Source organism: Saimiri boliviensis, chromosome 4, assembly GCF_048565385.1.
Source record: "Saimiri boliviensis isolate mSaiBol1 chromosome 4, mSaiBol1.pri, whole genome shotgun sequence".
Lineage (NCBI taxonomy): Eukaryota > Metazoa > Chordata > Mammalia > Primates > Cebidae > Saimiri > Saimiri boliviensis.
Genome location: NC_133452.1, coordinates 85,893,046 through 85,904,870, shown reverse-complemented (window position 1 = coordinate 85,904,870; position 11,825 = coordinate 85,893,046).

Here is an 11,825-nt window from a genome sequence, read left to right as displayed (position 1 = left end):
CCAAGTATTAATATAAGACATCAGTTTTCCAGTCCAGAACACAAGATTAATAATAAATACAGATTTTTTTTCTGTCATTATTATGGACATTTTTTTTTCCTGTCTCAAACTGATAAAGAAAAATCAAAGAGTAAGTCTGGATAAGAAAGTTTTCTTGGATTAAAGCTAAACACTTGAAGAACATAGATTTAAACACTTGAAATAGATTTTAAACCTTTGAATTAACATAAGCACAAAGGATGTGTTTATTAAAATCTTTGTGGGCAACTACAATTTTTTCATAAGTGTGAAAAATTATATTGCAAACAATAGGCTTGCCTTTGTGAAGACATAATGCACTCTAATGAGATATATATACATAAATAATAGTTATTAATAATCTCAAATATTATTATTAATATATAATAGTGTTTATTGTAAGTCTTTATTTTTGGTAGGATTACTGCCCTGACATTTTATACCATTTTAAAATGGTGTTTAATTACTTGGAATAATTAAAAAGGAAGACAAACAGTTGACGAATAATGTGTCTCAACTTGTTTCATGTCCTCTTGCATGTCCAAGGCTCTCTTTCTTTTAGAAGTAACAAACTATTTTAAAATCTGTAAATACAAACTGATGACTGTCTTTCTTTTTATGTCCACTGACAAGTGTGTGAGGTCCATGAGATTTTGTTTCATCATCATGCATTGTATGAATGTAAGAGAGGCCTACAGAGCTCTAAGTGCTCCTTCCTGGTGCAACTGTTCCTCTCCTGACTTCAACACCACCCCTCACTTACCACCACAAATGGCATAAGACACTAATCCTAAGTGTCCTTCTTTCCCTGAAGAAATCATTTGAAGGAAAGTCATCATGCCTCACAACTTTATTTATCTCAGGCACTGCTAGAAGTCCAAACTTAGATCCTCCTTCATTATCCACACTTTATCCCTTCATAGAGCTATGGCTATTACTATTCCAAAATCTCTCCCAAACTTTTGCACGGTATTCTCTGAAACTCATTCTTCTAATTCTTCTCTATTTCTTCCCTGGATTTTTTTTTTTTTTCTTTGAGACAGTCTCACTCTGTCAACCAGGCAGTGGTGTAATCACAGCTCATTGCAGTCTTGAACTCCCAGACTCAAACGATTCTCCCATCTCAGTCTCCTGAGTAGCTGGGACTACTAGCATATTTCACCATACCCGGCTAATTTTTACATTTTTTTTTTGTAGAGGGGGTTTTTCCATGTTGCCCAGACTTATCTCAACTCCTGGACTCAAGTGATTCTCCCACCTCAGCCTCCCAATGGCTCACACCTGTAATTCCTCCTGCTGGGATTACAGGTGTAAGCCATTGCACCCAGCCCCAAAACTCCAGACCTTTAAAGCACATACCATCAGACAGTACCCCTGAGTACTACTATTCTTTGCTATCATCACCATCAACCTTTGGATGGCTCTTTCTCATTTATCATCCCAACCACTATTATTCCTCTCATCATTCTTAGTGAATTGCATATCCATATCAATATCCATTTTACATTGTTTTCTTGTTCCTCAACTTCCTTCCTTTCAACAATCTATTTTCTTATCCTCATTTTAGCAATCCAATCCCAAGGATATGTCTTAGAACTTTTCAGTATCAGTACTCACTGCATCACCTTCAAAATCTTCAAAAAGCCTACTCTTTACCAATTCCTGTCTTTCCAAATCATTTATTTCAACATCCCAACCCCAAAGGTAGTTGGTTCTCCAGTCCACTGGCAAATTCTTAAAACTTTCTCATTCCCTTTATATTCTCACTGTCCCCAGCTTGGTTTCCATAAATCATCACTATCATCCCATTGAATGTACTCTCAACTCTTCTCCTCATCTCCTTCTATGGCATTCTTACCAGGAAAAGGAAACAAACTCAGTGCTAGTTAAACCCAACTTCATACCAGTTCTCCATCTGCTCTCTAACAGATGAATTTGCCTGCAATACAATCCACAATAATTACTACATGCTATTCATGATCCAGATCTCAAAGAACACTCCCAAGTGCCCAAGCGATACTGCCACACTTCTCTTGTATTACTGTTCTCTCATTTCTCAAAAGAACATTTTATACTTCTCCCCTCTCCAACATTTGTCCTACTCATTCTCAAATGATCATCTCAACTCTTATTCCTTGAGAAAACAGAAGTAATCAGATGAGAACATCTTAAAATTAGATTATAAAACTACCGGCAATTTTGCTGGCTGTTGTCAAAATATACTGAGCTTATTTCTGCCCCTTATTTCTTCTGTCCAGAAAGTTATTTCCTCAGATATATACTATGACTTGCTCCTTGACATTGTTTAAGCCTCTGATAAATTGTCACTTTCTCAGACAGATGCTCCCTGATGACCCAATCAAAAATGTCCATATTCATGATTCTATTTCTTATGAAGCATTATTTCCTTTATAGCCTTTATTACCATATAAAGCTGTATTGCTTATTTGTCTTTCCTCTCATAATGAAAATAGAAAACTTGCTGATCTTGTGTCTAAAGCACATGAAATAGTATATGACACACAGATGGTTCAATACCTACTTTTAAAGAATTAATTAAAATCAATCATTACAAATATAAGGAAAGATTCTCAAAACCTCTATAAAATGACAGATATATTATGTTCATTGATGAAGACTATATTTTTAAAGATGCTGACTGTCCCCAAATTGATTTATAGATTCAGAACAGTCCAGTCAAAATCCAAGCAAGCTTTTTACCTAGAAATTGACAACCTAATTTTACAATTTACATGAAAATGTAAAAGATACATAATGGTAAAACAATCTGGAAAAAAATTAAGTTGGTGGACTTACCTGATTTCAAGGCTTGCTATAAGCTACATTAGTCAAGACAGTGTGGCATTGATATAGAATTAGAAAACTAGATCAATGAAACAGATGAGAGAAACTAGAAAAAGACTCACACATATACCAATTTTCAACAGAGGCAAAAACATCCAATAAGTAAAGGAAATTCTTTCTAATTAATGGTGCTGGAGCAACTGTATATTCATTTGGGAAAAAAAAAGAAACATGGCCTCTAACTCACGGTATGTACAGAATTTAATTTGAGTTGGATTATAGACTTAAAATATCAACTGTGAAGCTTCTAAAAGAAGATATAGGAGAATATCTTCATAACCTTAGAGTAGGAAAAACTTCTCAGTATACAGAAAGCACTAATTATAAAAAACTGATAAATTAGACCTCATTGAAATAAAAGTTTTCTAATTATCAAAAGATACTATTAGTATTAAGAAAATGAATAAGACACATTCTAGAGGAATACAGTCACAAAACCTATAAATAAAAAGCAACTAATATCAGGATATATAAAAATCTCCTATAACTCAGTAACAAAAAGACAATCCAATTAAAAATGATAAAAATACTTGCACAGATACTTCTCAAAGGAAGAATCAAATGGCTATAAGAACATGGAAAAGTACTTAACATTATTACTCATTGAGAAACGCAAATTATAAGGATGAAATGTTATTAAAAACACCCATAAAAATGGTTAAAATTTAAAAGACTAACAACATAAAAGCATGTATAGAATGTAGAGAAACAAGAACTCTTATAACATTGCTAAGAAAACTGTAAATTCGGCAGTGGCTTTGGAAAAAGATTTGGCAGTTTTTTATTAAGTTAAATACTTTTACTTATATGTACTACATGACACTGCGGTTTCACTTCCAGATATTTACCCAAGAAATATAGAAACAAATACCCACATGAAACTTGCTCATGAATGTTCACAGCAATATTATTCACAGTAGGCAAAAACTGGAAACAATCCAAATATCCTTCAACATAAAAACTGATATACAAATTGTGGTATATTTATTTAATGGGATAATATTTAGCAATAAAAAGGAATAAACTACCAGTATATGCAATGACATGGACATACCTTTTTTAAATGCTGAGCTAAGGAAGTTAGAGTATTAGTTAAGAGTTCTATAGGGAAACAGAACTAACTAAGCAATGGGATATGTATGGAAGATTATGAGGTATTGGTTCATATGATGATTACAGAGGCCAAGAAGTCCTAGTATGTGCCATCTGCGAGCTGGAGACCTGGAAAAGCCAGTGGTATAATTCAGACAAAATCCAAAGGCCTGAAAACCAGAGGAGACAATGGTATAAATTCCAATCCAAGGGCAGTAAAAGATGAAATGAGATGTTTCAGCTCAAGTAATTGGGCAGAAGAAAAGGGGTAAATTCTTTCTGGCTCCAACTTTTGTTCTATTCGGGCTCTCAATGGACTGGATGATGGCTACTCAGATTAGGAAGAACAATCTACTTTGCCGAGCCCATCTATTCAAATGTTAATCTCATCCAGAAACATCCTCACAGACACATCCAGAAATAATATTTAATCTGGGCACCCCATGGCCCATTCAAGTTGATACATGAAACTAACCGTTATAGTCAGATATACTTTTTAAGTATATGTGGTAGGATTCTATTTATATAAATGTTCTAGTTACCTGTTGTGAAACAGGCCATCCAAAACTTAATGATTTAGACCAAAAAAAAAAAATTCAATTTTACCCTCAAATCTGCAATTTGAACAAAGATCCATGAGAGTGGTTCATCTCAGCTCCACAAAGTATCTTCTAGGCAGCTCTACTGAGACTGTCAGAACTATTAATACTTCCAACATAGTTCACTCACATGGCTGGCAAATCAGTGTTGGGTGTTGACTGGAAACTCAGCCAGGGCTGTTGGCTACAGCCTCAGTTTCTTTCCTCAGGGGTTCTCTATGGGGTACTTGGATTTCCTCACAGTATGCCAATTGGGCTTTAAGACAGAGTATCCCAAGATTCAGGAAAGAGAAGGTTCCAGTTTCTTAAAGCACAGGCCTGAAAACTGGCACAGTATAACTCTGACTGTCTTCCATTAGTTAAGCTCTTACCGTATATTCCAAGCTAGGAGACATAGGTCCCACTTCATGATGGAAGGAATGTCAAAAAGTGTATGGGGGCTGGGTGCAGTGGCTCATGCCTATAATCCCAGCACATTGGGATGCCAGAGCAGGTGGATCACCTGAAGTCGGGAGTTCGAGGCCAGCCTGGCCAACATGGTGAAACCCCATCTATACTAAAAATACAGAAATTGGCCAGGTGTGGTAGTGCACACTTGCAGTCCCAGCTACTTGGGGAGGCTGAGGCAGGAGAATTGTTTAAACCTGGAAGGTAGAGGTTGCAGTGAGCTGAGACTGCACCACTGCACTCCATCCCGGGCAACAGAGCAAGACTCTTTCTTAAAAAAATAAAGTGTATGAACATCTTCAATCTCCCACACTGTAGTACTATAATACAGAATATTATAATTTATATTGATAGGAATCAGAATGGCATTTGCCTTGGGGGAGGGAAAGTGGCAGGGCACTTTCCCTTATCTGGCAAAGCAGATAAGGGAAATTTCTCGGGTGGTAAAGATGTTCTATATCTTAATAGGTGGTGGTTACAGTAGTGCATAAATATGTAAAATTTTATCATTCAAACTGTGAAACTAAAGATCTGTGTATTTCACTGTATTTAATTACCTCTCAATTTTTAAAATAACTATTAAAATTACTTGGAAATAGATTCCTTCTAAGGAAATAGATTTATACTAAATGGACATTTAGAAGTCATAGTAAGCTCTGAGTTCTACTGAAAACTTCTGATTTTGGTTTTCAAAAAATTACTCTCGTAAAAGAAATTAGGAAATAAAGTCTTTTAAATTAGGATAAAAGCCATCTTTTGGTCAAACAAGCTCACAATCCAAACTGCTCAAAAAAATAAGGTAAACTTCTTATTCAGCATAAGTGTTAATATACATGCAAATTTCACGGTTTTTATATACTTTTTACATTCTAGTTTTGAGAACATTGCAAAACAAAACCTTAGCTAAATCAACTTAAAAACCACTTTCTGAAGTGTATTCCTATGGTGCCATCAGATTAAGAACAAAAATTTAACATCCTGAACTTGGTATCCCTCATGAGTTTTAGGCAATATGAGTTCCTTAAGGGCTTCTTAAATCATAAAAGAATAACTGTACTGTTAAGTATATTTTATTATCTCTCAATTCTTAGTAATTGTTGCTTCCTAAATAGTCCTAAAGACAATTCTTTTTTAAAAAAATCCATTCACCAGAATATTCCATTATTCAGGAATTCTGGATAAAGAAAGAAAATGGCATAATAGAACTTATTATAAACATTATTACTGATGACAGTTCGCTACAGTTGCAACACTAAACTAGTATCTATGTTTGCTAAGGACTTCAGCTGGAAGCTTTATGCCCTGAGCCATAATCCTAGCAGTTGATCCTAACTGAACAAGGTTCTTCATGTGAGGTTGCCCTTCAAGTAGGCCATCTCAGTGGTGAAGCAATCAGTGCTGATAAGTTAGTTATTGACTATCTTCCAGGGTACTCATGGTTGAAACCATGCTGAGGGCTCTATATAACTCTGTTTCACCTCTTTTCCAGCCTCACTGATCTTCAAATGATCTCCCCCCAAATCTAAGTTCCTGGCCATTAAATGTCATAGGTAAATGTATGATTCTCTTCCCAATTAGAGAGAAATTACTCTTGGCTGCCTTCCAATTCTTTTCCTTCATCTGTGTTTGCAGGTACACTCCTAATGGATAATACTACCCAGCACAGCTGCAGCTTCATCAAGAACTGCCAGTCTGTTTCTTATCCTGGAACCAGTGTTTGCATCTGATGGCACACAGGCCCAAAGCATGGGATGTATGGAAAGGGTCAGTCACTAGGATTGGGGGTCCTGAAGCCTCCTCCTTTTTTGGAAATCCCTATCTCCTAACTACTAGGCAGGTAGTAACTTTGGGAGTACTTCATGGATGTTCAAGTGTTCTAATGTAGTGTTCCACCACGTCTGCTTTCTTCTAAAGTAAAGTACCATCCAAATAATCTCGTCTCTCCCCTCACACCGCTATCCCAATCAAAGTTTCCAGGTCCTCAGCATAATTAACTAAGTAAACTTCTCTGAAGTAGAAAGATTGATAGGCCCAGACCTCACAGCAGTAGTTAGGGAAATTGATTCCTAGTAAGTGGAAAAATGTTAAAAATAGGGTAAGTAACTTTTGGCACAAGCCACCTGTTCCATGCCTATTTTGAGATTCTATCTAAGGATTTGCCTGTTTTGGTCTCATTCAGTTGTCCTATCCAAAGAATAAGGTTCTTCTGTGACTTGAAAGCCCATTCAGAAACTTTCATTTGTTTGCATTAGGTTATTTTGGAGTTCTAGGTGAGCAGGGATACTCAGTCTTTCTGCACTGGTTTATCCCTTCCATTTAAAAAAATATCAAAATACTTTTATACGAGTTATTAAACAATCACTACCACAACCCCTTGAAGGAACTTCCTGTTTCCTCAGGCTGTTATCAATAGCCAATTGATAATTTAAACACAACAAACCACATTAAATGCTCGTCTACTTTACTGTATAATGTATTATATGACTTTCAGTAAGTTCAAATTCTTAACAATGGTTTTAGGCTAGTATTAAAGATGAGTAATACAAACTAACTTATTATTATTCCTCAATATTTAAGATAACCTGTAACTAAGGGAAAATAAGAGAATAAACAAGAACCGGGCATTTTCTTATGCCAGGCTCTGTTATCTCATGAAATTCCCATGAAAACCCTTCAACATCATTCCTATTTTACATTCAGGCAAGTTAATACTCAAAAGTGTATCTAATATCACACAGCTCTCCAAGCACTAGCACATGAATGACTTATTACGTGCCCCTCCGAAAACAGTGTGAGGAAGTGTGAATGAGCCCATTTTACTTTAGGAAACTAAGACTCAGGGAGCTTAAGTAGCTTGCTCAGACTTACTCCAGACTCCCTCTTCCTAGGAATATGAACTTGACAGTGTGAAAATTGCACTATTTCAAACATATATTCAACTTAATTCTTCAAGGCACCTATGTGCTTCCTTCTACCCTCCTTCTATCTTCTGTAACCTTGGCATCCATCTTTATCAGAGCCTTATCGTCTGTCTACACACACACACACACACACACACACACACACACACACACACCCCATTTCTCCTCTCCTCACTACAGCAGGACTTTCATTAGTTCAATTTTAAAAGATCTCAGAGTCTTTTCTTTGGTTTTAGGACTAAGTGTCCCTTTTCCTTGCGCAAAGGGCAGTGAGGGGAGCTCAATGTTTTGAGGCTTAGTGTGCACTGGGAAAGAAAGCCTGTTCTTACAAGTCTGCAAACTTTCATTCTTCCCCTTGTCTGGGAAAACAAATTAATCTAATCATGAAAGAGTGTTAAAAGGAGAAGGGAAGAAGAGAAATGGGAGGGGAATGGAGAAAAGGGGGAGGAAGAATGACAAAGTTGAGGAGGGAAGAGGCAAGAATAAAGACTTAAAACAGAGATTGCCATGGAAGAAGGAAGAATGTTTCCCATCATTAAGGGGTCTTCTTTCAGAAGAAAACACTTTGGATGCAAAATAAGCCCTCCTACTGATAAACTATTTAACTTCATCCAATCTCCATGGCTCCCATCCAAATTAACTTCATTCTTTTGTCAGGCTCCTCCTCTCTTTAGTTCCTGACTCCATCTGTCCTCTCTGCAGAATTGCTGGGCACTCCAGCTTCACACCTTTCTTTCTGGCTGCCTTGGGCTTCCAAAACCAATCTTTCACACAAAGGCAGCTCATCCAAGGACACAGGGAGAGAGAACTAATTGGCAAGGGCCATCCTTAATGCTTCAGAGAAAACCCCAAACAAATGGAAAATGCCAAGCTTGTTTTAAATAGAAAGCTATTCCTGTAATTCTTAATTCTATAATTACTATGTTGTGTAGCTCTGCCAATGAATCTCTCCACTTACATTTTTCTTTAGAAAAATCTGCTTTTAAGGAAGTACTTACATATATAAAATAATCTAGTAAATAAAATTTGTATGTAAAGCAAACCAGTTATATAGCTAGCATTTCCTAAACAACAGAACCAGCTTCAGAAATTTAGCTCCAGAGGGGATCACTGAGATTGTCCAGTTAACCTCCTTGTCCAGGGCCCAAAGGGCCAGAATGAATTTCCCTGCTTCACTACACAGTTAGTAGCCATGCTAAGAATAGAAGCCAGGTCTGAGTTCTGGTTCAATGACCTGATCTCCTTTATTGTAAAATTTGAAGGTTAATAAAGCCAGAAAGGGCTTACATTTAGAACACTGTGAAACACTGTTATATTTACAATAAACCCTCAACTATAAACACGTGACCACTTTTCAAATTCTGGTTCCTTTTCCGTTCTAGCACTCAGGTTTTATATTAAGAAATAAAAGCTATTCTTCATCTAAATTCAGCAGTCATTGAAAGGGAAATGTGCTGCCTCAGAAATCATAAACAATATGCATTACGGTCACTTCTACATGTTCAGAATCATCCATTCTTCTGATTCATGCTTGATATTGTTCTTTTCCATTACTATGGATTACTATGAATAATTGTGTGTTGCCTAAATTTTTAAAAAAACAATAACAACTTCATAAAATGTGTTTTTACAGTTTTCCAAAAATATTTATAACTTAATAATGGCTTTCTGTATATTCCCACTGAATTTTCTTCATTTCTGATTTAAAAATTGTCTAGCCATGACTCTACACTACCTTGTTTTACTACCTTGTTTATATTTCACTCCTTTTCTCTTTTACTGATGTGACTATACCCCCCATGTCTTTGCTTTTAAGCCACTCTTCATACTCTGGTCAACAAAAGTTTCAACTTTTTGCCCCTTTGAAAAGAAATCATTTTCTATATGTGTTCCCCTCCCACAAAATTCAGCACCTCATTATCACCCAGGATTTCTTCTCCTTTGTTGACATTAATTAGTTTTACAAACTCAAGATTCTGCCTTCCATTTAATTTCAATTTAAGTTAACAAATATTTTCTACCTCTCACTTTACATAGAGTGATGTACTAGGTTCTGTGTGGGATAAAAATGAGCAAGTTGTATTCTCTCATCTCAAGATAGTACTTATCAACCAGGAGTGGCTTCTCCAAAAAGATAAAATGAAGCTGATAAAGTGTCTACTTTAATGAAGTATTTTACGGATTAGGTAAACGAATGTATGTAGTTCATAGCATATTCTAAATCCTTAGTATAAATTACCTGATACTATGTTACTCTTATATTATTGCCAAATCATTGCTTTGATTCTCTCCAGTCCTAAAATGCGGACAAAAGTATATACAGTACAAGGCTAAATGTGCTCAGAGCAATAGAAGACCTAGCAGACACCATTTTAAACTAGTGGTTACATATCCCAAATAATGAGACACACCAATGTCATTTACCTCCTGATATGATGCACTGAGAGGGCACCTCACCGCTGAGATATCTGTGCCATAAATGCACAATCTGAATCAAATCAGGAAAAAACATGACTGAACCCAGATAGAGAGACATTCTACAAAATAATTGTCAATACTCTTCAAAAGTATTAAGATTATGAAAGTCAAAGAAAGACTTGGAAGCTGTCTCTGATTGAAAAAAATTAAAGAAGCATGCCAGCTAAATGCAACAGGTGATTCTGGACCAGATAAAGGATATCAGTGAGACAACTGTTAGGATCTCAACCAAATCTGTAGATTAGTTAATGGTATTGTATCAATGTTAATTTCCTGGTCTGGGTCATTATGCTATGGCTATTCAAGTTATTAAGATATGAAGATACTGGGCATAGAGTATATGGAATTTTTATATTACTTTTACACCTTTTGAAAGTCTGAAGTTATTTCAAAATAAAGGTTTTTGTTAAAATAACAGGAGTGATATAAAGTATAGACAGAAGACAAAGGAGAGAGAATCTTCCCTCGATTCTTAAATCAAAGGGAAGGGAGGATAGTAGAAAGATTTTGGGGGATGGAATCATTTGAGGCTGTTGACATTGAGGAAAGATATTCTAGGGAAAGGAAAGAAGAGAATTAAAAGCAGCAAAGAACAAGGTATGTTTTGGATATAAGTAATCACATTCCTTTGGAGCCTAGTGTCTTTGAAAGGGAAGTAGTGTGAGAAAACAGTGAGAGGTAAATGTTTGTGTCTCTGTAGTAGGCTGAATAAAGCACCTGCCCCCAAAATGTCCATATCCCAATCCCCAAGATTTGACAATATGATACCTAACATGGCATAAAAGACTTTGCAGATGGGATTCAGTGAAGGACCTTGAGACGGGAAGATAATCCTGGATGAACCAGGTGGGCACAAAGTAATCACAAAGGTCCTTATATGAGACAGTCAGGAAGATCGAAGGCAGAAGGAGGAGATGAGACGAAAGGAGCAAAGGTTGGAGCAAGGCACTTTGAAGATGGAGGAAGAGGCCATGAGCCTAGAAATGCAGACAGCCTTCAGAAGCTGGGAAACACAAGGAGGCAGTCCTGCCAACACCATCAATTTTGACTCTGACCTCCGGAACTGTAAGAGAAGAGATTAGTGTTACTTTAAGACTCTGAGGTTGTGGTAATTTTTTACAGCAGCAATCAGCAATCAATACAGTCTCTATTACCTTACTTTTGTCTGAAACCCATTCCAATTTCACCTCCATCGAGGCTATGGTTACAGTCTCCTACCTGTTCTCTCTGCTTCTATTCTCCATTCTATGAAAGGATGTCAGATTTATTTTCCTCACACCCTGCACTGATCATGTCATTCCCCTAAACCAAAGCTCTAAGGCATCCACAATAGCTGCTAAAACAAATCCACACTTACTATCCTGGCATTTAAGTACCTCCACAATCTGGCCTCAAAGTGCGTTTC